The 23,385-nt window shown below is 47.0% G+C and overlaps 1 protein-coding gene across 1 annotated transcript in view; it reads right to left on the bottom strand.

Annotated features, from left to right (window-relative positions):
- LOC137526004 (transmembrane protease serine 9-like) overlaps positions 1-23,385 on the bottom strand; it is a 132,866-nt gene that overhangs the window by 60,999 nt on the left and 48,482 nt on the right. The window lies entirely within an intron of this gene.

Raw genomic sequence — 23,385 nt, 5'->3', positions numbered from 1 at the left:
AGATAATCCCTCTTTCTCCAGCCTCCGGCGTCTTTCTGGATGGGACTGGTTAGTAAGTCATCCCACATACTGGCCTGGTGTATTCTTAGACGTCTGGCTTACGACTCTATCAGAGAATGTTGACAGACCTGTTCCAAGGGAAGGTTTCTCTTCTCTGTGTTTTATGAATTCTCAACAAATACTCACAAAACTATCCAATCACCGGGTAGCAACCACCAGCAGAGCCTGTGCCGTCAGCCAGAGACCAGCGATAAAGATATTGTGTTTGAATTTCTCTTACAGGCGTGAAGTGTGTCAAATCCCAGCCTGACTCAGTGACGTTATCATTCCAGGTGAACTCCTGGGCTGATATTGTCACATGCGAGGGTCTTGTTACTACTTGTTGTACGACTATCCACTGTGTGTTTGCAGAGCTAAATATGCAGAGTGGGGGAAGACCACACTACAAATAGCCTAAAGGTGGCCTTACATTTAGTGGATTTTGTGGGCCAATCGACCGTCCTATTCAATCATTTTATCGAATCGGATGAAAAGCAATGCCACAATATGTCCATTCGATCGATTAATGCATCAAACGAACATGCTGGAAAAATCTCCTTCAAATGTGCTAGCTTAGGGATGTGGCGGTAACGGCATTCGATATAGCAACAGGCGTAAGCGACAGACCCCTGGCCGCTGTCACTCAAGTGGAAAATATCCCCTCCTTCCAATCAGTGTCCTCCTCGTGCTCCATATAGGTCCATGCGTCCTATTAGTAGCGTTTCAAGCCTCGCTGCCATCACTTCCTCCTTCTGGCTTGAAGGAGGAAGTGATGGCAGCGAGGCTTGGAACGTTACTTATGGAGCGCGGGGAGGACGCTGATTTATAGGTAAATAACCCTTTCATTCCCCACCGCTTAGCTGCTGTGATTAAACCTCAACTGAACCACGAGTAATCACTCATGTTTAAGGTCGGTGATCATCCCTGCACCCCGGTGCCCATGCTCTAAAAATTGTCACCTGTTCCACTGGCGCAGCATTCTTCACCGTCACCCCTTTACTGTGAGTGCCTTCACCATGTGGCCCCAGGTGCGTGTGTGTGTGTCGTCAGGCCCGTCACACACACCCCATGTGCTACATGCACTCACGGTAACGGGGAGCACAGCGCAGGAAGAGAATGTTGGGTGTAATGCGAGCGAGTGGCACAGATGAGAATTTAAAGAGTACAGACATTTTACACTTGGGCCATTGTTCACAGCAAATCTAAGAAACCTGAACATTGCTGAAGTTTGGGATTCTGCGTTCAGGTGGTTGATATTGAGATCTAGGCTAACTTGCTTATTCCTTTCAGTTTGAAGCACACCTGAACTGACACATACCTGTGAAAAGTCACATGCCAGTGTGTTTAGCATGGTGCTCTTATACTCCTGGGGACTGGCAGCCTAACCCACCTTAAGGACCAAAAAACGGGGGTGGGGGGGGGGGTGTATGGCATTTAGGTAAGAAAGACAGGGGGCAGAGGAGAACTGGGGGAGCGATGGACATCAGGAGAGCTCTCCGGACATGCCTTCTCCCCTGTTTCTCCTATTTCTTTTCAGCTCTGGTATCCTTTAAGTGTGGGTGGTTATGGGTAGGCATTGAAGTTTAGAGTTCAGGGTTTAACACTAGTGGGTTGTTACACATAAGCATGGAGATTTAGGGTCATACATCTGCTGGGTAAGTTGCAATAGTTATGCATCTGTTTGTTTAGGTCCTAATTGTGATAGATACTGGGGGGGTGGATAGGAGTTCTCATAGAGTCTAGGGCTTCGGGGGAAGAGATAAGAGAATGAGAGGGGAATTGGGCATTAAGAACAGGTTTAGGGGTGTAGGTTTAAGTCTCAGGAGTGCATATAAAGGCATGCAGGCGTAGGTTTAAGCATTTGTTAATAGGGATAAATGATGATGCCTCTGGCAGTCTGGCAGTCTTGCAAGAATTTCCTGGAACTTCCAGCGGGAAGCCCTGGTGGCACTTTTAACGATGCTCTACCGAGGCTCGCTATACTTTAGGGAGTGATATGTGCAGCCGGGTTTGGCTGAGATCATCCTGACAAGTTTGCTTCAGGCAGCAAAAAGCCTAGAACCGGCCCTGTACAGGAAGACATACAAATGCCGTCTTCTTTGCAGCTGCGGTGCTCTTCCTGTATGAGAGTAGCCAGACTGCGCCTGCATAAGTCATGCCTGTGCAGAAGCACAGAGTTAAAAGGCATGTGTGAGCAGCTTTGTGCTAATGCACAGATTTGACCAGGACTCGGGCAGGTGCAGTGTACCTGTGCTCAGTGGCGTAACTACAGAGGAGCAGCCCTTGCGACCACACGGGGGCCAAGAGCTCTAAGGGGGCGCCAACAACAACTTCACTGCCTCACATTAAGGGGTCTATCCATCAGATTGGGTGTTTTTGTTATGGGTGTATGAAGATCTTGATGGCCAAACTTGTTTTATTCCCCTTGCAAGATAGGCCCCCAGACTGTGAGGGTCACAAAGGGTTGGATAGTGTGTGAAAATTGGGAGGGGCCGGAGGCGGAACGCTCATATATGGAGTGCTAGGGCATGAGTAATATTTTCAACAATATTGTCAAATCTGTTTAGAGGGACCCAGGACTGAAACAGAGGGGTGTACAGGGCTATATTTAAGCCAAGGCCACATAGGCCATGGCACCACAGGATCAGGGGTGGGTAGGCAGCAGGCTATACTAGGGGTAAGGGAAGGGTCACCTGGCTACCTGTACTGGAGAGATATAAGGCATATATGGAAAAAGAAGGTGGGTGTCATCTGGCTTCTTATGCTAGAGGGAAGGGGGGTAGGGGTCATCAGGATATGTAAACTGGAGGGCGGAAGGGTCATCTGGCTATCTATACTGGAGGGAAGGGCCACAGGGGTACCTATACTGGATGTGGGGGTCACCTGGCTATCAATACTAAAGGGGGGGGGGGGGGGCGGCTGCTGACAGTGGCCTTGGGCGGTAAAGGGTACAAATCCGGCCCTGGGGGTGTAATAAGTTTGGGGAAGCCTCTGGACCGACGGGCTTATGTGTGACCTCCAGACTGGGGAAAAAGGATAACCTGAGAATATCTTTAACAGATACTACAACTAACTTCAATGAGAGTGCTGCAAAGAAAGCCAGTCTTTATTCTGGGCCAGAAGCACCTGCAGAGGGACTTCCAGGTAAGGGAGTCTCACTATTGTTATCAAAGACATCTCACAAGGTTATCTGAATGAGAGTTTCCACTGAAGTAAAAAACAGGTTAAGTTTCTGTGACTTTTGCCCCACCTCACACAAGAAAGAAAATCACAAGACACTCTGTAAACAGCCTGGAGGGAAAGAGGCGTGTATACTGCTGTCCTCATCTAACTGCCTTTGCTGTGTCATGCAAATACTTTAAATCTTTCTCCACTTTCATGGAAGAAAAAGAATAGTCTTTCTAGCACAACTGCTGTTGCCTGCAGGAATTGTGACTTGATTTCTTAAGCCTAGTACACACCTTCAATTTTGATTGGCCAATCACTGACCCATTCTACCGCCTCCATTTAGTATGAGACACAATCAGCTCAGGTTTAGATCATTCAAAAGATTATTACTTTTCAAAGTCTGTTGACCCACATATTACACGGAGGTGGTAAAATTGGTCAGTGATTGGCCAATTGTGATTGATGGTTTGGATCAGGCTTTAGGGCTGGAACCCACTAGAGGGATTTTTTTGAGCGTTTAGGGAGCGTGAGAAATCACTAGCGATTTCCCTAAACGCTCTGTCAATGTAAATGGATGGTGCAAATTCCACAGAAGCGATTGCGATTAGCAAAATCGCAATCGCAGGACGTGCAACATTTTGTTAGCCTTTGCGCTTTAATGTAAAGTATATAATCACTGGCGTAATCGCTCATCAAAACTTGCACGGAGTGATTTTGCTTGCCTTTTGAAGTTACTGCACACTGTAACAAAATTAAAAATAATTGAAAGGACCAATCAGACTTTAAGGCTACTTTCACACCAAGACGTTGCGTTTTAGGGGACGTTATGGTCGCATAACGTGCCCCTAACGCAACGTATGGTGGTGTTGAAGTTGGACGTCAGATTGAGCCGCGTTATGCGGCTCTCAAAGCAGCCGCTCCAGGATAGTGATGGGAAGTCAAGATCTTTTTAAGGATTCGGATCATTTGAATCGGATCATTGAAAAGATCCGGATCTTTGAACCGAATCATTTCAATCATTTTACTAGGGAAGCAGACTGGGGGTGAAATGACTAGCAGGACAGGTCTTTCCCTGCAGTAGTGTGAGTGTGTTGCTCCTGACTTCCAGGAGGGGTCTCTTCAAGCTGCTTTTCAAGCTGATTTTGGAGCCTTCTTTCTGGGCACTGTTGGACCTGAAGTCCCTGCTCTGGGCCTTGCCGGGCAGGGGCTTTCCTGCTCTAACTGGCCGCTCCAGGCATGGAGCGGCCAGCTTATACCCCCCCTATTTACACCTTACCAGGAGGATAACAGCCCTCCATCCGAGGGGTCCTTAGCAGACAATGTAATCCTGTGGCTGCGTGAAGTCAAAGACTGCACCGAGACCCTGCAAGAGCTGAAAAGAAATGTCAAACTTATCAAGCATAGGTTTGGCATAAGCTGGAGGCCGGAGTTTGTGCGGACAAATGAAGAGCTGGTTGCCCTAAGGGGTGAAATCTGGGTCCAGAAGACCAGACTTGCTGGCCTGGAAAGAATAGGGGGCCCTCTCGCAGAGCAGCCGGGCCACAAAAGGCGTTTTGCACGCATGTTGCGACCTGGCATAGACTCTGACTCGGAGGATGAGGAGTGTACCATCGTGGAGGAGCAGAGCACCCCCAGGGGAATCCCTACCTGGGTCAAGGATGAGGACGACGATACTTCCCCAGCACCATCGCAGCCGATAACACCGGCGTTTGGGAGTGATGGAGGAAGAGGGAGTGCGGGTCTGATGGCCCTGAAGGATGATGGAGTGGCTGTGAGGGGAGTACCTGACTCTGCGGTGGGTGCCCGGGAAAGTGCAGGTGGTGCCTGTGCTGCTGTCCTTGCTGCTGGGGGTCTGGGTAGCATTTCTGCTGCCGGGGCCTCTGGTGAGGAAGTGGATGGCGGTGTGGGTACTGCTGGTGCTGAGGCCTTGCTGGCCGTGCCCCCCTCTATAGCACCTAAAGGTGGGGTTGATGGGGCTGTGATGGCCTCCCCGGGTGCCCGCACTGACCTCCCCCCGGATGGAGCTTTGGATCCTGCTATGGTGCCCTTGTCTGGGTCCCTGGTGGGGTCTGGGGCAAAGTCGGGGGGTAAAAAGTGCACCCAGAGGTCTGGGGAAAGCCTACCTGATGCTGTGGATGTCTCCCAAGATGGCGCCGGGTCTGCTGAGAACGCCAGGACCACGCTGAAGCCACTTCCGGTTTGCCGACAGGAAGTGATGTCATTGCCGACGCCGCAACCGGAAGTGACGTTATTAGCGGCCCCGAAACTGGAAGTTGCCGCTAATGCGGCCAGGGAGGCGCAAGGAATGCAAATGGAGGAGGTGGTGGCTACAGAAGGTGGGCAGGATGCCCTAGGACCTGCTGCTGAGGCTGGAGAGCCAAAGAAAGCTGGAGAGGAAGGTCAAGAGGCCCAGGAACTGTGCCCAGACAGCGAGCAGGATCTGTTTGCTAAGGGTGGCCAGCCGTCTGAAAGGGAAGACGAACATGGAACTAACCAAAGGGTGAAGATGGGTGAGACCAAACCTAATTTACCTAAACTTAAGAAACTTAAGAAAAAGGGAAATAATAAATCTAGCAAAGTTACTAAGGTTGTGGTGAGAGGGTTTGTGAGAAAGGGTAAGACAAGCAAGGGGAAGAAAAACCTTCCTATCTCTTAAGTGGAAGAGACTGAACTTTCCTCAATGGAGGAGGATGGGAGGGAGGAAAATTTAAATATGGGCGGTGGCCAAGATGTGACATGTTTGTCTGGTACAAAGATTGTGGAAACATTGCCTGCAGAGAAGTGTGGTAATGAAGCTGGTGAGAAGGAGGATCTGTCTGGGGGCGGAGCAGAGAATGCTGATCTAATTCCCTCCAGTCTTCCTAGTAGAAAGGTCGCACAAGGTGGTGTGGGAGGGAAGGAAAGTGTGTCTTCTTCGAATGAGGAGGGGAGGGTTAAAGAATCTTTCTCCCTCCATCATGCGGAGGATGGTGCGATAGTGATGGTTGAGAAACAGAAAGAGGAAGAGATTCCAAAGAGGTCTAGGAAGAGTGCTCTAGACCTTATGTTTGAAAGGAACCTTTACTCAGACTTTGAGTCTGATGATGAAAGTAAAAAGAACAAAAAGAAAACATCTGGAGCCTCCTCCAGTAGTGAAGGAGGATATAATTACTGAATTCAAGACAGCAAATCTCACCTATAGGTTGGAAAAAACTAGATTGATTATTATCGATGATCATACTAACGAAACTCTTATTCGTATGGTGGAGCCGGGGGGTAATTTTGATGGCCTTCATCTGGTGGGCATGGTTGACCCAAATTGTGGCCCTCAGATGGAATTCCGGGCTGATGGTAGAAAAATCGTGGTGGAAAACGAATTAATTAAAACGTTTTCCTTCGAAGGGAAGCAAACCTTTATGGAGACCATCTTTGGGCTGGGCCCAAATGCCCCCAGGTACAAGGCTCCCAGGTCCCCTGCTCCACCAGCGGATATTGTTGTTGAAGCCAGTGAGAGTCCTGGGCTGGAGGTTGCCAGTGGGGGTGCTACCGAGCCGGAAGTGCCAGAGCTGGTGAGCGTAGTGAGGGTGGGCTTTCCCGCCCTGGGTCCAGCTTCCAACCCAGGGGCCCTTGCTCAACTGGCAGGTTCAGCTCGGGGTGCACCTCAGGCGCAACCCATGTCTTATTCTAGGGAAGCTCGGGTAGCTAACCGTGGGAGGAGAGTCCTAGCTCCTCTGGAGACAGAATCGGAGGCTTACACCACAGGTCGGCGGAACGTGGTTCGTCTCAAGTGGGAACATAGCTCTACAATACCCACTAAAAGGGAGTTTGTAAAATATCTGCTCGACCTGGGGTTCAAGCCTTGTGATCTTTTTGCGATCCTGGCTCCAGGGGACCCTCCGCAGTACTACGATGTGAGCTTTCTCTCACAGCATGGGATGGAGAGTTTCCTGGAGGAGAGGCTGAAAGAGACTCGGTGAATAATTTGTGGCGCGGGTTCACAGTCCTCCCTCTTTCCAGACAGTCTGTCGAGAAGAGAGCTCACATCGTAGTGCAAAATGAGAGCATCCCGGTTCGTGATTTGATGGCCTGGGTCCAGCACTACGCAGATGTGATGTCCCCGCCGCACCGGGTTCTGGACGACCTGGGTATATGGTGGGGGGAGTATGAGGTGGCGATCAAGCTCCACGCTAAGGAGGGGGTCGTCACCCATATTCCCCGGTCCGCCCTGATAGGACATGATAAGATCATCGTCTACTACCCAGGTCAGCCCAGAACATGCAACCGGTGCGGCAAGAGGGGACATCTGGCTAGTAATTGCCCCAATCCCAGATGTGGTAGGTGCCAGGAGTTCGGGCATTCCTCAGGGAGTTGCAAAAAGATCAAATGTAATTTTTGTTTTGAATTTGGCCACCCCTACACGGAGTGCCCGACCTCCTGGAACGCCATGCCTGTGGACCTCAGGAAGGCCATGCTGGTTCGTATGGACGAGGAGAACCAGTCTGTCCCATTGTCAGCCCCCAGTGTTCCAGTCCAGTCTGTTCCAGCTCCTAATGTATCCAAGTCTGTTGTTAACCTGTCCTCTGTAGCCCCTTCCTCTGGTTCTCCTCAAGCCAGCATGGCCCCTGTGGGGCAGCCTGGGCCCAGGTCATCGGCTTTTCTCTGGGATGCTGCGCATGGTGGTGGTGACTCTCCCCCCGGGGAGCAGCAACCTAGGCCTGAAAGGAATAAGAGGGGTGGGGGTCTGAGACCTCCCCCCCCTCTTCTTGTAACAAACCCCCCTGCCCCTCAATCTGCGCCCAGGAGGAGCAAACCTCCTGTGTCCGTCCCCCCTGCCACTATCCCTCCCCCTCCTGCTCCTGTTTTGCCACCTCCCGCCCCTGGCCCTCCTGATTTAGTTTTACCCGCTCCCACTCCCACCCCTGGCCCTCCTGCTCCTGTTTTGTCCCCTCTCGCCCCTCCTGATCCTCCTTCCCCCCCCCCTCCCTCTGGCAGTGGGACTGCCACTCCTGCTGTTAGCCTGGTTCTTGTGGCCTTTGCCTTTTCAGCCCCCAGCTCAACGGGGGCTGCTCTTTTCCCGTGGAAGCGGGAGCATCTGTCAGCAGAGGAATTGGAATACCTCGAGCAGGGCTTTAAAATAAAGAAGAAAAGGGGTAGTAGCGCTAAGTCCCTGTCCAGGGCCCCCCCTGAGGAAAAGAGGGAGGCCAAAAGATTGGCCATCACACAGAGGAGGCAAAAGGACAAAGTGGACCTTAGCCTGTCCAACAGGTTCGAAGTCCTGACTACCTCTCCCCTCGCTTCAGAGGAAGAGGAGATGGCGGTTGGGAGTTCTGATGCAGGTGGGGGGGCATTGTAGCTTCGTGTTTATGTTTTTTTCCTTTATTGCATATGTAGAATATGGTTTGTACTTATAGCACTGTTTTGCTGCATTGTAATTTGGAACAGATTTGTTCCTTGGTTATTTTTGTCCCTTGTTGTGTTGCATACTTCTTAATTTTATTTATCACATCGTATGCTGTATGGTATTATCTCTGATTTATGAGCATACTTTTTACCTTATTTATTTCCTGTATGCCTTAAGTTTTTGATTAAAAAAAAAATTTCCCTGCACTGTACATTCTGTATGTTCCTGTTTCTTCCAGACAGACATCCACTGTGAACCGAATCTTTCATTGTGATGATCCGGATGATTCGACTCACAAAAAAGATCCGGATCAAATGAACAATTCGTTCATGATCCGGACAACACTACAGTCCCACCATGAGTCATCACAGTGCAGTGAATATTAATTAGCCATATGGCTGGCCAGGGAGGAGGAGGGGAGACCTCCTTCTCCAACATTACTGAGCATGTGCAAACAGACTAACGTGCCTTAGCCTAGTATAAGGTACAGCATGCAGCACTTTGTTTAAACGTGCTGCGTTACTATGTAACACAATAAATGTGCGCACTGTGAACAGCACAATTGATTTTACAGTGCTGTGAGTTGGGCTGCGTTACTGGCTGCTGTAACGTGGGACTTTAACGTCCCCCTGTGAAACCAGCCTAAAACGCTAATCGCTACACAATTGCTAATCGCTACATCGCGATTAACGATAGCATTTTGTAGTGGGTTCCAGGCCTCAGGGTAGAGATACTGAAGTTGGCAACTTGGCAAAGAGTGGAGATTCCGTAAGTCCCTTTTGGAAGTTAATAAATAGTAATAATTATTATTAGCAATTCCACCTGCAAAACTTTGAATGGATAAAATCAAAAATCAGCTCATTAGAATATTATGAATATGTTCAATCTTCTAGGCTCAAAGTGTCAGACTACTTAATCCAAAACACCCGCAAAGGGTATTTCTTAGTTTCACCTTGGGGCTGGGTTCACATATAACATGACTTTTTTTATGGCGTTTTCTGCAGGTGCGTTTGCGTTTTTGTATCGCGTTTTTTTGTGCGTTTGCATTATTTTTCAGCAGATGCGTTTTTGATGCGCATTGCGTGCATTTGTACGTGTTTGCGATTCGCTAATTCAAAAAGCATATGCATTTTGCATGCTTTTTTATGCGTTTTTACTTTTAAATAGATGCAAATCATTAGGAAGACAACAGGAAGCGGAAAAATGGATCTTTAGCTTTTAAATGAAAACGCATCAGAAAACGCATTAAAAATGCAACAAATATGCGGTCCCGTAGACTTTCATTATGTGCGTTTCGGCAGCCAGCCTGCATATTATGCAACACTGCAAGCGTTTGCAGAACGATTACTGTAAATACACATGGAAAACGCTTACGCGTTTTTTCCATGCGTTTTTTCCTGCAGCCCATAGACTTCTATTGCTGCCTAAAACGCATTGTTTTACGCTCCACAAGCGTTTCTGCCATTTGTGCACCCGGCCTTATTAGGTTGAATTACTGAGATACATGGATTTAAGCACATTATTCAAATTTTACTGCATCCAGCATGTGGTATGGCAGACAGTCTGTCTAAGGACTCAGACACACTACGTTTTGCTGAACGTCAGCGCAGCGATAAGTGTGCATTTAAATAAAAAAAGTACTTATGCGTTAGCCGGGCGCATCCGGCAGGTGGCGCTAAATACTATACCCCCTCCAGGCCGCCATAGATAGTAGGGAAAGAGGTACTTATCCGTTAGCCGGGCGAATCCGGCAGGTGGCGACAAAGCTCCACCAGAGTTACATCTTTCCCTACTATCCATGGCTGGGGGAATAGTAATTAGCGCCACCTGCCGGATGCGCCCGGCTAACGGATAAGTACCCAAAAAAAAAAAAAAAAAAAAAAAAAAAGCTCCCAGTGACTTGTATAAAAATCACAGTAAAAATTGCAGCTCAAACGTCGCAATCGCAATTTTTCAGCAAAACGCAATTGCAGCAATTTGCCTCAATTTTTACCATGATTTTCATGCAAGTCAGTGGGAGCATTTTCTTAAAAAAATGCAAGCACAGCACTGACGGTCAGCAAAGCGCTCTGGAGCATGTCAGAGCTAAAAGATTTTTATGCTGACACTGTCGCCGTTTGGGTGGACACATCTTAGTATAAAGCACTGGCTGTGCAGCATGCTGCAATAAAGATCTGTAAAGCTGAACTGAGGCAGCTTAAGGGCTCGTTTCCACTATTGCGGTGCGGAATCGCCTGGATTCCACCGCTGATGAAATCGCATGCGGATGCGATTCCCCATGCGTTTTTTGCCGCAAATTCGCATAGGTGAGGGTATATGCGATTTTAACCATGTCACTGCCTGTGTGAATTTACATCGTGACCTATGCGAATTCGCAGCAAAAAACGCATGGGGAAAACTCATGCGATTTCCCTATTAAATACATTGCATGCGATTCGCATGCATTCCACTCTCAGGCGAATTCGTTGGCTCTTTTGTGCGTTTTTTCACCGCTCAAAAAAACGCACATCACCAATGCAACAGTGGAAACAGGCCCATTTACTTGTATACCATGTGCGAATCCGCGATAGTGGAAACGAGCCCTTAACGAGAAGTTTGCTAATTTTTCAACAATCACTTCTGCATCCTGAAAAGAACCAGGCTGAGATGACTGCAAACTTTTGCTGCATAATAGCATGCAGGTTTGTCTAAATTCCAAATTGTATGACTTATGTTCTGTGCTCACTCTCTCTCTACCCCCTCTATCCCCCCACCCTCTCCACATCTATCTATCTCTCACCCCCTTCCTCTCCACCCTCTCTCACACACCCCTCTCTCTCCCCCCCCCCCCCCTCTCTCTCTCATCATCTCTTTCCCCCTCACTCTCTCTGTCTCCCCACTCTCATTCTCTCCCCCCCTCCTTCACCCTCTCTTCTCCCCCTCCTCTTTCCACCCTTTCTCTCCCTCTCCAACCTTAGTAAATCATCCCCATTTATCTGTTCTGTAAATGTCCTGCTTCAAGTTAATGGTTTCATATAATAACAATGGTAATAAAGCTTTATTGGTTGTCTGTAAGCAGGTTGTAATCCAAAGTTGGGAAGAGAAGTTAACTTTGGCACATACAAATGTATCTTCTCAAGCCTATACGTTTTTACAAAGGAAGATATGCCAAGCACCTTCAATCAGCAGTAGCTCATCATAAAGGGTCTAAAGCACATTGGGAGGGGGGGGGAGTCATGGTGACAAGGGGACCCTCAGATATTTACCCCACCAGGTGAAATTGGCATAGGGTTAACAATGTATCTCTTAGTTAAGTTAAGTAAAAAGGTAAAAAAAAAAGTCCTTTATTGTTCTTAAAGGACTTCCGAGGCAAAAAAAAAAAAAAAAAGTTAAATACCTGCATCATATTTGAAGGCACGGAGGACACCGTCCGCGCCCTCCATGCCGTTCCGCCGGGTCGGGCTCAGCTGCCTCTATAAACATGGCCGCATGAGCTGGCCGTGGCTGCTCGGTCCGCATAGCCGCGAGTGCGGCTGCGCAGCTCTAGGGTCAACCCCCCGATCCACGCTACAGGAAACAGCCTGTAGCATGTTGGTTGACAATGGCTGTGAAAGAAGGGCTGGGAGGCTTCCTATATTAAAGACCTCTCTCTCTTTTTGCTACTGCGCATGTGCGTAGCACGGACCCAGCCTCACAGAGACAGGAGGACGGGGCCGGGGAGCCGAGCGGGGGGGCCGAGAGTGCGCGCACGTGTGCATTAACATGCGTCGGGCAGCGTCGAGAATCAGACCTTAGAGCCTGTTTTTAAACGTGCTTGGGTCTACCAGTATATATTATATATCATCTAAAGTTTACACAGCAAATCCAGCTGCAAACAGCTTTAATAGAATATGATAATTTCTTCCTGTGCTACGATGGCAGCAGCCATGTTGTTTGTAAACATTATACAGAGGCAGACATACTGTATCTGCATCTTGAGCAAAAAAGCCTAATTCCCCCCTCCTCCCCTCTGCCTCTGAAATCTCTGGCTAGTAATACCTCCCCCTTCTCCTGCCCAGACTGAGCTCCCATGAGCCCTTGCTACTGTCTGAAAGTGCCTTGGCTCTCTGAAAACCTGTGGGCGTTGCTTGTTTAGTTTATAGGGCATTAGAGTATTAAAACAAAAACAAATAAGTATTTGGCTTGAGGAATGCCCTATAAACAATAGGAAAGGGACACAATTATGCAATGAGTAAAAGTTCATCTCGGATCCACTTTAACATGGTAGCAGTTCATTTATGCGTAATTGCGATTGCTTATATTTACATGCAAAGCTAATTACACTTTTCTCCGAAACTTCGCTTTACGATTACAATGCATAAATGCAAATTACGATGTGTAGGCGTCATTTCTGCTCATCACTATTTAATATGTGCCGGAAAAAAAATGAATTAAATAGCTTAAAATTCATAAAATAAAATAAGGTGCAAAAACTCTGAAAAAAGTGCTACTGCTCAAAAAATTCCTGAACAATTGCTAACCAGAATGCTGTACGTCATGCGAAATGCATAACTATACAAACATATAGAAAGTAAGGTGCAGCGTTCTAGTGCCGTGCATAAATGCAACAACATACAGATTGTAAGCCTTTGGCAGGGTCCTCCCTTCCCTAGTGTATTCTAATTGTGCGCTTCTTTCCTATGACTGCCTCGTACTTGTATTACTAGGCCTACCGAACCAGCCCATATTCACATGATCATGTATTCTGTACCCTGTTTGCCTTGTATAGCCTTGTCCTATGTTGTATAACCTTGTTCCATCTGTCATCCTTTATAGCATTGTATGTACAGTATTTATTGTCCAGTGGTAGCGCTGCGTAATACGTTGGTGCTTTATAAATACAATAAATAATACTATATTTGGTCCAGTAACAGGAGATTGTTTGTAGGTTAATTTTAGTTTGAGTAGTGTTTTACACTACTTTTAAAGCAGTAGGATCAGCCATACTATGCCAGGGAAAAAAACAAAAACACATATATAAGTAGATAAATAATTGATCTACTTACATAACACTAGGGTTGCCAGGTCGGCTGATGGAGAAAACCGGACAGGGGGTGGAGTTAGGGGCGGAGTCAGAAGCGCACTTTTATGTAGAGTGGGGCTAAGCAATGGGCTTTTTAAAAAATGTTTTTTACAGTATTTATATCGCACTGACATCTTCTGCAGCACATTACAGAGTACATAGCCATGTCACTAACTGTCCTCACCAGACATGCACATAAGAGACCACTTTTCACCAGTAAATGCACATAATAAGAGACCGCTTTTCACCAGTAAATGCACATAATAAGAGACAGCTTTTCACCAGTAAATGCACAAAAGAGACAGCTTTTCACCAGTAAATGCACAAAAGAGACAGCTTTTCACCACTAAATGCACATAATGACAAACAGCCAGTGTTCCCAGTATATGTAGCCAGGGATATATGTGCCCAGTATATGTGGCCAGGGGGTATATATGTCCCAGTATATGTAGGCAGGGGTGTAAATGTCCCAGTATACGTAGGCAGGGGTATATATGTCCCAGTATATGTAGCCAGGGGGTATATGTGCCCAGAATAGGTAGCCAGGGGGTATATGTGCCCAGAATAGGTAGCCAGGGGCTATATGTGCCCAGAATAGGTAGCCAGGGGCTATATGTGCCCAGAATAGGTAGCCAGGGGCTATATGTGCCCGGAATAGGTAGCCAGGGGCTATATGTGCCCGGAATAGGTAGCCAGGGGGTATATGTGCCCGGAATAGGTAGCCAGGGGGTATATGTGCCCGGAATAGGTAGCCAGGGGGTATATGTGCCCGGAATAGGTAGCCAGGGGCTATATATGCCCAGAATAGGTAGCCAGGGGCTATATGTGCCCAGAATAGGTAGCCAGGGGCGGGGGGAAGGGGGGCAATCTCCCCCCCTTCTTCCCTCACCTTAGGGTGCTATCTCTCTCCCCCGCTGTCTCCTTCAATATTGATGTGCAGGCTGGCGGGTGGCTGCGGGCGGAACTTACCTCTGTGTCGCAGGCGCCGGAAGTTCGGGTCCCGCAGCCGCTGAGTTTCGACTCAAAAAAGATCCGGATCAAAGATCCGAATCATTCATGAGCCGGACAACACTATTCAGACTGATAGTGTTGTCCGGCCCATGAATGAGATTCTCAGCGGCTGCGGGACCCGAACTTCCGGCGCTGGAGCGACACAGAGGTAAGTTCCGCCTGCAGCCACTCGCCAGCCCTGCACATCATATTGGAGGAGACAGCGGGGGAGAGAGAGCACCCTAAGGTGAGGGAAGGGGGGGGAGATTGCCCCCCTTCTCCACCGCTGCTCCCAGCTCTCTCTCTGCTGCGCTGTTCTCCTCCTGCGCTGCGGGGGGGCTCTAAAACCGGACAACTTAATTGTCCGGTTTAGCATGTTTTTTTACACTGGACACAGCGCACAGAAACCGGACTGTCCGGTGTAAAACCGGACACCTGGCAACCCTACATAACACATGTATTATACTGTCCATGTTTTGATTTCAGTGAATGTTATATAGTAAATGACAAGAATTCTGTTCCTGGTGGGGGCCATGTCTTTTGCCCACAGTTAAGGCTAACTCGTGATGTCATTTCTGCCCTTTACTTTTTTTCTTGTCTCCTCCAATTGCTGAGTTGCCTCAGCCTTGCTTGTAAACACAAATGAGTAGGGGATTAGGTTTCAGATAAGCAGCTGGCAGGGAAATAAAGGGAAGAGGAAGAATAGATTATAGATAAAAAGAACCCCCAGCATGCAATTCTTTGGCACGGACTACTAAAGGGCCAGTGCTCCTTAAGTGTGTGATAACTCCAAATCATAACAGCAGAAAAAGTTTTTAAAGTTTTGAATGCAGCATTAGCATATTTATCACTTAGTACACTCAGACCAGTTGCTGTTGAAATTTGATTTTTATGGTGATGATACCGCTTTAACAGTTTATATAATACTGAAACTTTTAACAGCAAATATATGTCATCAATATTGTATATCTCTGAAACATATTTATATATATTTGTATCTCTGAAACATTGTAATTCGAGCCGTTTGTAAGCAGGGGACTGTTTGTATACATACACAAGTCTAGCTGCACACTCAATAAATCACCCCAAACTCCCAGGGCAAAAATCCACGACTTTCCAGGTCGTGGATTTTGCTGCCCGGGGGAGGCAGAGCTTTGGGCTGTAGCTCTGCCTCCATGTGCGTCAATTTGTGCTTATGGCCGCCTCCCCCTGCCCCTCTCAGTGAAAGAAGACTGAGAGGGGCGGGTGGAGGCGGAGATCCGCGCTGATGGACGCGTGTAGAGGCAGATCTACAGCCCAAACCTTTGCCTCTACAAGGAAGCGCTCCCCGCAATTTACCCCGATGAGTTTGGGGTGATTTATTGAGTGTGCAGCCGCTAGAATGCGGTGTTTCAGTTAGGGTATTAATGTTAAAGAGGATTTTAAAAGAAAAGTATGTATTTTGCGAGACTTCAGAGTCTCTTTAAAGGGGAACTGAAGTAAGAGCTACACAGAGGCTGCAATGTTTATTTCTTTTTAAGCAATACCAGTTGCCTGGCAGCCCTGCTGATCCTCTGCCTCTAATACTATTAGCCATAGCCCTTGAACAAGCATGCAGCAGATCAGGTGTTTTAGACTTTAAAGTCAGATCTGACAAGATTAGCTGCATGCTTGTTTCTGGTGTTATTCAGATACTACTGCAGAAAAATAGACCAGCAGGGCTGCCAGGCAACTGTCTGGTATTGATTAAAAGGAAATAAATATGGCAGCCTCCGTATACCACTTACTTCAGTTCCCCTTTAATCTCTAGTTATCTGGCCTGCAGTCACTGCCATGTATCCTCTTTTCTTATTTCTCTCTGCTTTAAACACAATAGGGGAATGATAGCTGAGTGAGTTGTGCGCCCCCTCCTACACTGCGCCCTGAGGCTGGAGCCTCTGTCGCCTCAGCCTCGGCCGGCCCTGCCAACCAAAACACCTCTATTTTCAGTTCATACATGTAGCAATCAAGGAAAAAAATGTGAATTTAAAAGTAGAAAAGAAAAATATTCTGACTCATGCACAGATCACAAGACCTTATAAATAGGTTCCAATACCGAGACACGCAGTCATGCATAGGTGAATTCTTCTTTCAAAGTGTGAAGGAGTATTTCATTGTAAGAAAAAAAAAAATAGTAAAAGAAAACTGGTACAGCAGGAAAATGTTGCCTCTTGTTATTTTGAATTGCAGAATTGCTCAAGGGAATTCCTGGGGGGACAGAAACTGCATTTAAAAATATAATTACCCCTTACTTCCTTATACTGCCTTAACTGATATTGATGAAACAACTACATAATAATTTTAGAAAGATATTATTTTCAGATTTTGTCACTTTTCTAAAGGTTCACGGCTGTATTATCTAATTATTTAGTTTGTAATCAATTCTAGCTTTGTTAAAGCGGAACTGAATACTAAAAAAAAAAAACAAAGTGTTTCACTTACCTGGTGTTTCTGCCAGCCCCTGCAGCCTTCATTTCCTGCACCGGTCCTTCAATAATCCTCCGTTCCCCCGCCGCCAGCTAGTTTTCTTACTGTCGATGTGGCAACTGCGCCTGCGCGCCTCGAGCCACTCGTATCTTTCTTCGCGTTCCTGCCCGAAAACGAGTCCTGCACTAATAGCAGGACGCTATTGTGGGCGGGAACGCAAAGAAAGATACATTTAGCTCGGGGCACACAGGCGCAGTTGCCATCATCCTACAAGTCGACGATAACAAAACTAGCTGGCGGCGGGGGAGCGGAGGATCATGGAGGACCGGTGCGGGACGAGGCTGCAGGGGCTGGCAGAAGTAAGTGAAACATTTTTTTTTTTTTTTTTTTAGTATTTAGTTCCAGAGATGCTCAAATTCGAACTCGGATGAAATCCAAATAGGCGTTATTCGGATTTCATCCATTTAATTGAAATCAGCTGTGCGGGTGGGCGAGGGGGGGTTAAACTTACCCATCATGTGTCTTCTTAGATCAGCCCCTCTGCGCCTCCCACGATGTGTTCCAAGTGGTGGTCACGTGATCACAAACACTTCCTTCTTCTGGGTTGAAGGAGGAAGTGTTTGTAGTCACGTGACGCGCGTGGAGCGCATCGTGGGAGGCACCGAGGGATGGACCTAAGAAGACGCATGATGGGTAAGTTTAACCCCCTCTGCCTTCCCACCCAGGTGATTTCAATTAAATGGATGAAACCAAATAACGCCTATTTAGATTTCATCCGAGTTTGAATTTGAGCATCTCTATAAATCAGTTCCGCTTTAATCCCATTGGGGATATTTCTCTGCAGTTTCTGTGACTGCCTCTCATGATGGGGGTAGGAGGTGATGGGGTGTGATGGTTGGGGGTGAGTGGCTGGATAGTGTACTGGCTAAGGACTCTGCCTCTGACACAGGAGACCAGGGTTTGAATCTTGGTTCCTTCTGTTCAGGAAGCCAGCACCTATTCAGTAGGAGACCTTGGGCAAGATTCCCCAACACTGCTGCTGCCTATAGAGCACGTCCTAGTGGCTGCAGCTCTGGTGCATTGAGTCCAACAGGAGAAAAGTGCAATATAAATGTTCTTTGTTTCTTTGATATGCTGGGACACTGGCTCCCCTGGGAATCGCTGTGCTCCCTGAGTGCCCCCCCTGCTCACTGACATACATTGAACTGTTTCCAGGCTCTAGGGTCTGTAAAAAAACGATTTATGTCAGCCTGAGTCTATGCAGGCATTAAATAAACCAAGGGGCTTATCTATTTGCCATAAATACTTCACAATCCTTGCAAGATCCCTTGTAATTAAACGTTATGGATGACACTTATTGCTGTACCTGCTTCTGATTATATGTTTTAACATTGTCAGTCAAAATGAATTGAGTCTGAAGAAGGCTTACTAGCTGAAAGCTTACTGTTTTTCTTTTAAATTAGCCAATAAACTAGAGCTTGCATTTTACAGACAGTAAGGTTTTGAATCGTGAAAATAATCCCGATTCAAAACTTCCTGTCTGTGAAATACAAGCTCTAGTCTCCAGCAATTCTTAGCTACTAAGATAAGGAATTACACACACAGTGTTTCTATCCCTCCTGCCTTTTCCCCCTCCCCTCGCTTGTAGAGTCATGAGACACAGGCTGAGGGCTGGAATGATTTGTCTGTGATCTGTACACACAGGAGCAGCTTGCTAGCAATTGAGCATTAAAGCATTCCAGCCAACTAGTCAAGTACATCTGTAGGTAAGTTTTCTTTAATAATAGCATCATCATTTGAACAATCTGCTCTGCTCAAAAGCCTCTGAGATCTGCTTGTGATGTGTATATTTGGTTCCTATCATTGCTGAACTAATTAGCCATAATTTTATCACCTGAGTCAGGCAAAAAATATCTAAAGCTAACCATACTAGCATATTGCTTTTGATCACTCAAATGAGTCCCACCAGCCAGCTATTGTGCCCCTCTGACTAGAGTAGCTTAGAGACATTTTTGGGGGGAGGAAAGGTCCATAAGACACCCTTGCACTAAAAAATGCACCTAGGTTTAGTATTTTTTTTTGCCGGATTTTTCACCTGTAAACCTAGGCGCTTCTTATAGTCCTTAGTGTCTTATATGCCCCCCAAAAATATGGTAGATAGATAGATTTAAATTGATTGATAGATGTAAATTGGTCTAATGAATGGTTTGATCCACCGTTTTTCATACTTATGAATATTTTTTTTTTTCATAATGAGGGGTTGTCAGATTAGTGACCTGTGTATCTGATCTCTTTCAGTGTTTGCTATAATTAAAGGGAAGGGATAAGACCTACTTACCTGGGGCTTCCTCCAGTCCCTGGCAGCCTATGTGGTCCTTGACGCAGCTCTGCTCTCAGCTAGTGTTGAGCGAACAGTGTTCGCCACTGTTCGGGTTCTGCAGAACATCACCCTGTTCGGGTGATGTTCGGGTTCGGCCGAACACCTGATGGTGTTCGGCCAAACTGTTCGGCCATATGGCCGAACTAAGAGCGCATGGCCGAACGTTACCCGAACGTTCGGCTAGCGCTGTGATTGGCCGAATGGGTCACGTGTAGTGTTGGGCGAACATCTAGATGTTCGGGTTCGGGCCGAACATGGCCGAACTCCGAACATAATGGAAGTCAATGGGGACCCGAACTTTCGTGCTTTGTAAAGCCTCCTTATATGCTACATACCCCAAATTTACTGGGTATGTGCACCTTGGGAGTGGGTACAAGAAGAAAAAAAAATTAGCAAAAAGAGCTTATAGTTTTTGAGAAAATCGATTTTAAAGTTTCAAAGGGAAAACTGTCTTTTAAATGCGGGAAATGTCTGTTTTCTTTGCACAGGTAACATGCTTTTTGTCGGCATGCAGTCATAAATGTAATACATATAAGAGGTTCCAGGAAAAGGGACCGGTAACGCTAACCCAGCAGCAGCACACGTGATGGAACAGGAGGAGGGTGGCGCAGGAGGAGAAGGCCACGCTTTGAGACACAAAAACCCAGGCCTTGCATGAGGACAAGAAGCGTGCGGATAGCAATTTGCATTTTGTCGCCATGCAGTCATAAATGTAATACAGATGAGAGGTTCAATAAACAGGGACCGGAAACACTAACCCATCACAGATGTTCATTGTTCATGTTACTTGGTTGGGGTCCGGGAGTGTTGCGTAGTCGTTTCCAATCCAGGATTGATTCATTTTAATTTGAGTCAGACGGTCTGCATTTTCTGTGGAGAGGCGGATACGCCGCCGATCTGTGACGATGCCTCCGGCAGCACTGAAACAGCGTTCCGACATAACGCTGGCTGCCGGGCAAGCCAGCACCTCTATTGCGTACATTGCCAGTTTGTGCCAGGTGTCTAGCTTCGATACCCAATAGTTGAAGGGTGCAGATGGATTGTTCAACACAGCTACGCCATCTGACATGTAGTCCTTGACCATCTTCTCCAGGCGATCGGTGTTGGAGGTGGATCTGCACGCTTGCTGTTCTGTGTGCTGCTGCATGGGTGTCAGAAAATTTTCCCACTCCAAGGACACTGCCGATACCATTCCCTTTTGGGCACTAGCTGCGGCTTGTGTTGTTTGCTGTCCTCCTGGTCGTCCTGGGTTTGCGGAAGTCAGTCTGTCGGCGTACAACTGGCTAGAGGAGGGGGAGGATGTCAATCTCCTCTCTAAAGTCTCCACAAGGGCCTGCTGGTATTCTTCCATTTTGACCTGTCTGGCTCTTTCTTCAAGCAGTTTTGGAACATTGTGTTTGTACCGTGGATCCAGAAGGGTATAAACCCAGTAATTGGTGTTGTCCAGAATGCGCACAATGCGTGGGTCGCGTTCAATGCAGTCCTAGGCCGAAGAGGTCATAGCCTAGGGTCACAAAACCTGTTTATTTGGGCAATTTCAATGGTGGCGAGTCTGACGTACATAAATCGCAGCAATGGCCGTTAGCAACGTCTGAATCTCACGAAATGTCTCATGCAGGTAGAAGACATATTGTTAGACTTGGGCTCCAAAGATGGGTTCCCTACATCTCTGCAAACCAGAGTTACAGGGCTCCAAATTTGGTAAAATCCCCCATAGGCTTTCATTGGGCCTCCTATTTACAGTTCCAAAATCTCACATCTTTTCAAAGGGCAATTACTCAGCAGTGGCAAATTTTCTAGCATTGTAGGGACCCTTAGGGGGAACATGACTCGTGAGTTTCGGGCCCCTAGGCCAAAGAGGTCATAGCCTAGGGTCACAAAAACCTGTTTATTTGGGCTATTTCAATGGTAGTGATGGTGACGTACATAAATCGCAGCAATGGCCGTTAGCAAAGTCTGAATCTCACGAAATGTCTCATTCAGGTAGAAGACATATTGTTAGACTTGGATTCCAAAGATGGGGTCCCTACATCTCTGCAAACCAGAGTTACAGGGGTCCAAAATTGGTAAAATCCCCCATAGGATTTCATTGCCTCCCTATTTCACTTTCCAAAATCTCACATCTTTTCAAAGGGCAATGGCTCAGCAGTACCAAATTTTCTAGCATTGTAGGGACCCTTAGGGGGAACATGACTGGTGAGTTTCGGGCCCCTAGGCCGAAGAGGTCATAGCCTAGGGTCACAAAAACCTGTTTATTTGGGCTATTTCAATGGTAGTGATGGTGACGTACATAAATCGCAGCAATGGCCGTTAGCAAAGTCTGAATCTCACGAAATGTCTCATGCAGGTAGAAGACATATTGTTAGACTTGGATTCCAAAGATGGGGTCCCTACATCTCTGCAAACCAGAGTTACAGGGGTCCAAAATTGGTAAAATCCCCTATAGGATTTCATTGCCTCCCTATTTCACTTTCCAAAATCTCACATCTTTTCAAAGGGCAATGGCTCAGCAGTACCAAATTTTCTAGCATTGTAGGGACCCTTAGGGGGAACATGACTGGTGAGTTTCGGGCCCCTAGGCCGAAGAGGTCATAGCCTAGGGTCACAAAAACCTGTTTATTTGGGCTATTTCAATGGTAGTGATGGTGGCGTACATAAATCTCAGCAATGGCCGTTAGCAAAGTCTGAATCTCACGAAATGTCTCATGCAGGTAGAAGACATATTGTTAGACTTGGATTCCAAAGATGGGGTCCCTACATCTCTGCAAACCAGAGTTACAGGGGTCCAAAATTGGTAAAATCCCCCATAGGATTCCATTGCCTCCCTATTTCACTTTCCAAAATCTCACATCTTTTCAAAGGGCAATGGCTCAGCAGTACCAAATTTTCTAGCATTGTAGGGACCCTTAGGGGGATCATGACTGGTGAGTTTTGCCACTGCTGAGCCATTGCCCTTTGAAATGGTGTGAGATTTTGGAACGGTAAATAGGAGGCCCAATGAAAGCCTATGGGGGATTTTACCAATTTTGGACCCCTGTAACTCTGGTTTGCAGAGATGTAGGGACCCCATCTTTGGAATCCAAGTCTAACAATATGTCTTCTACCTGCATGAGACATTTCGTGAGATTCAGACTTTGCTAACGGCCATTGCTGAGATTTATGTACGCCACCATCACTACCATTGAAATAGCCCAAATAAACAGGTTTTTGTGACCCTAGGCTATGACCTCTTCGGCCTAGGGGCCCGAAACTCACCAGTCATGTTCCCCCTAAGGGTCCCTACAATGCTAGAAAATTTGGTACTGCTGAGCCATTGCCCTTTGAAAAGATGTGAGATTTTGGAAAGTGAAATAGGGAGGCAATGAAATCCTATGGGGGATTTTACCAATTGTGGACCCCTGTAACTCTGGTTTGCAGAGATGTAGGGACCCCATCTTTGGAATCCAAGTCTAACAATATGTCTTCTACCTGCATGAGACATTTTGTGAGATTCAGACTTTGCTAACGGCCATTGCTGCGATTTATGTACGCCACCATCACTACCATTGAAATAGCCCAAATAAACAGGTTTTTGTGACCCTAGGCTATGACCTCTTCGGCCTAGGGGCCCGAAACTCACCAGTCATGTTCCCCCTAAGGGTCCCTACAATGCTAGAAAATTTGGTACTGCTGAGCCATTGCCCTTTGAAAAGATGTGAGATTTTGGAAAGTGAAATAGGGAGGCAATGAAATCCTATGGGGGATTTTACCAATTTTGGACCCCTGTAACTCTGGTTTGCAGAGATATAGGGACCCCATCTTTGGAATCCAAGTCTAACAATATGTCTTCTACCTGCATGAGACATTTGATGAGATTCAGACGTTGCTAACGGCCATGGCTGAGATTTATGTACGCCACCATCACTACCATTGAAATAGCCCAAATAAACAGGTTTTTGTGAC

Source organism: Hyperolius riggenbachi, chromosome 7, assembly GCF_040937935.1.
Source record: "Hyperolius riggenbachi isolate aHypRig1 chromosome 7, aHypRig1.pri, whole genome shotgun sequence".
In the NCBI taxonomy this organism is placed as follows: Eukaryota; Metazoa; Chordata; class Amphibia; order Anura; family Hyperoliidae; genus Hyperolius; species Hyperolius riggenbachi.
This window is presented reverse-complemented; position numbering and strand designations above follow the sequence as displayed.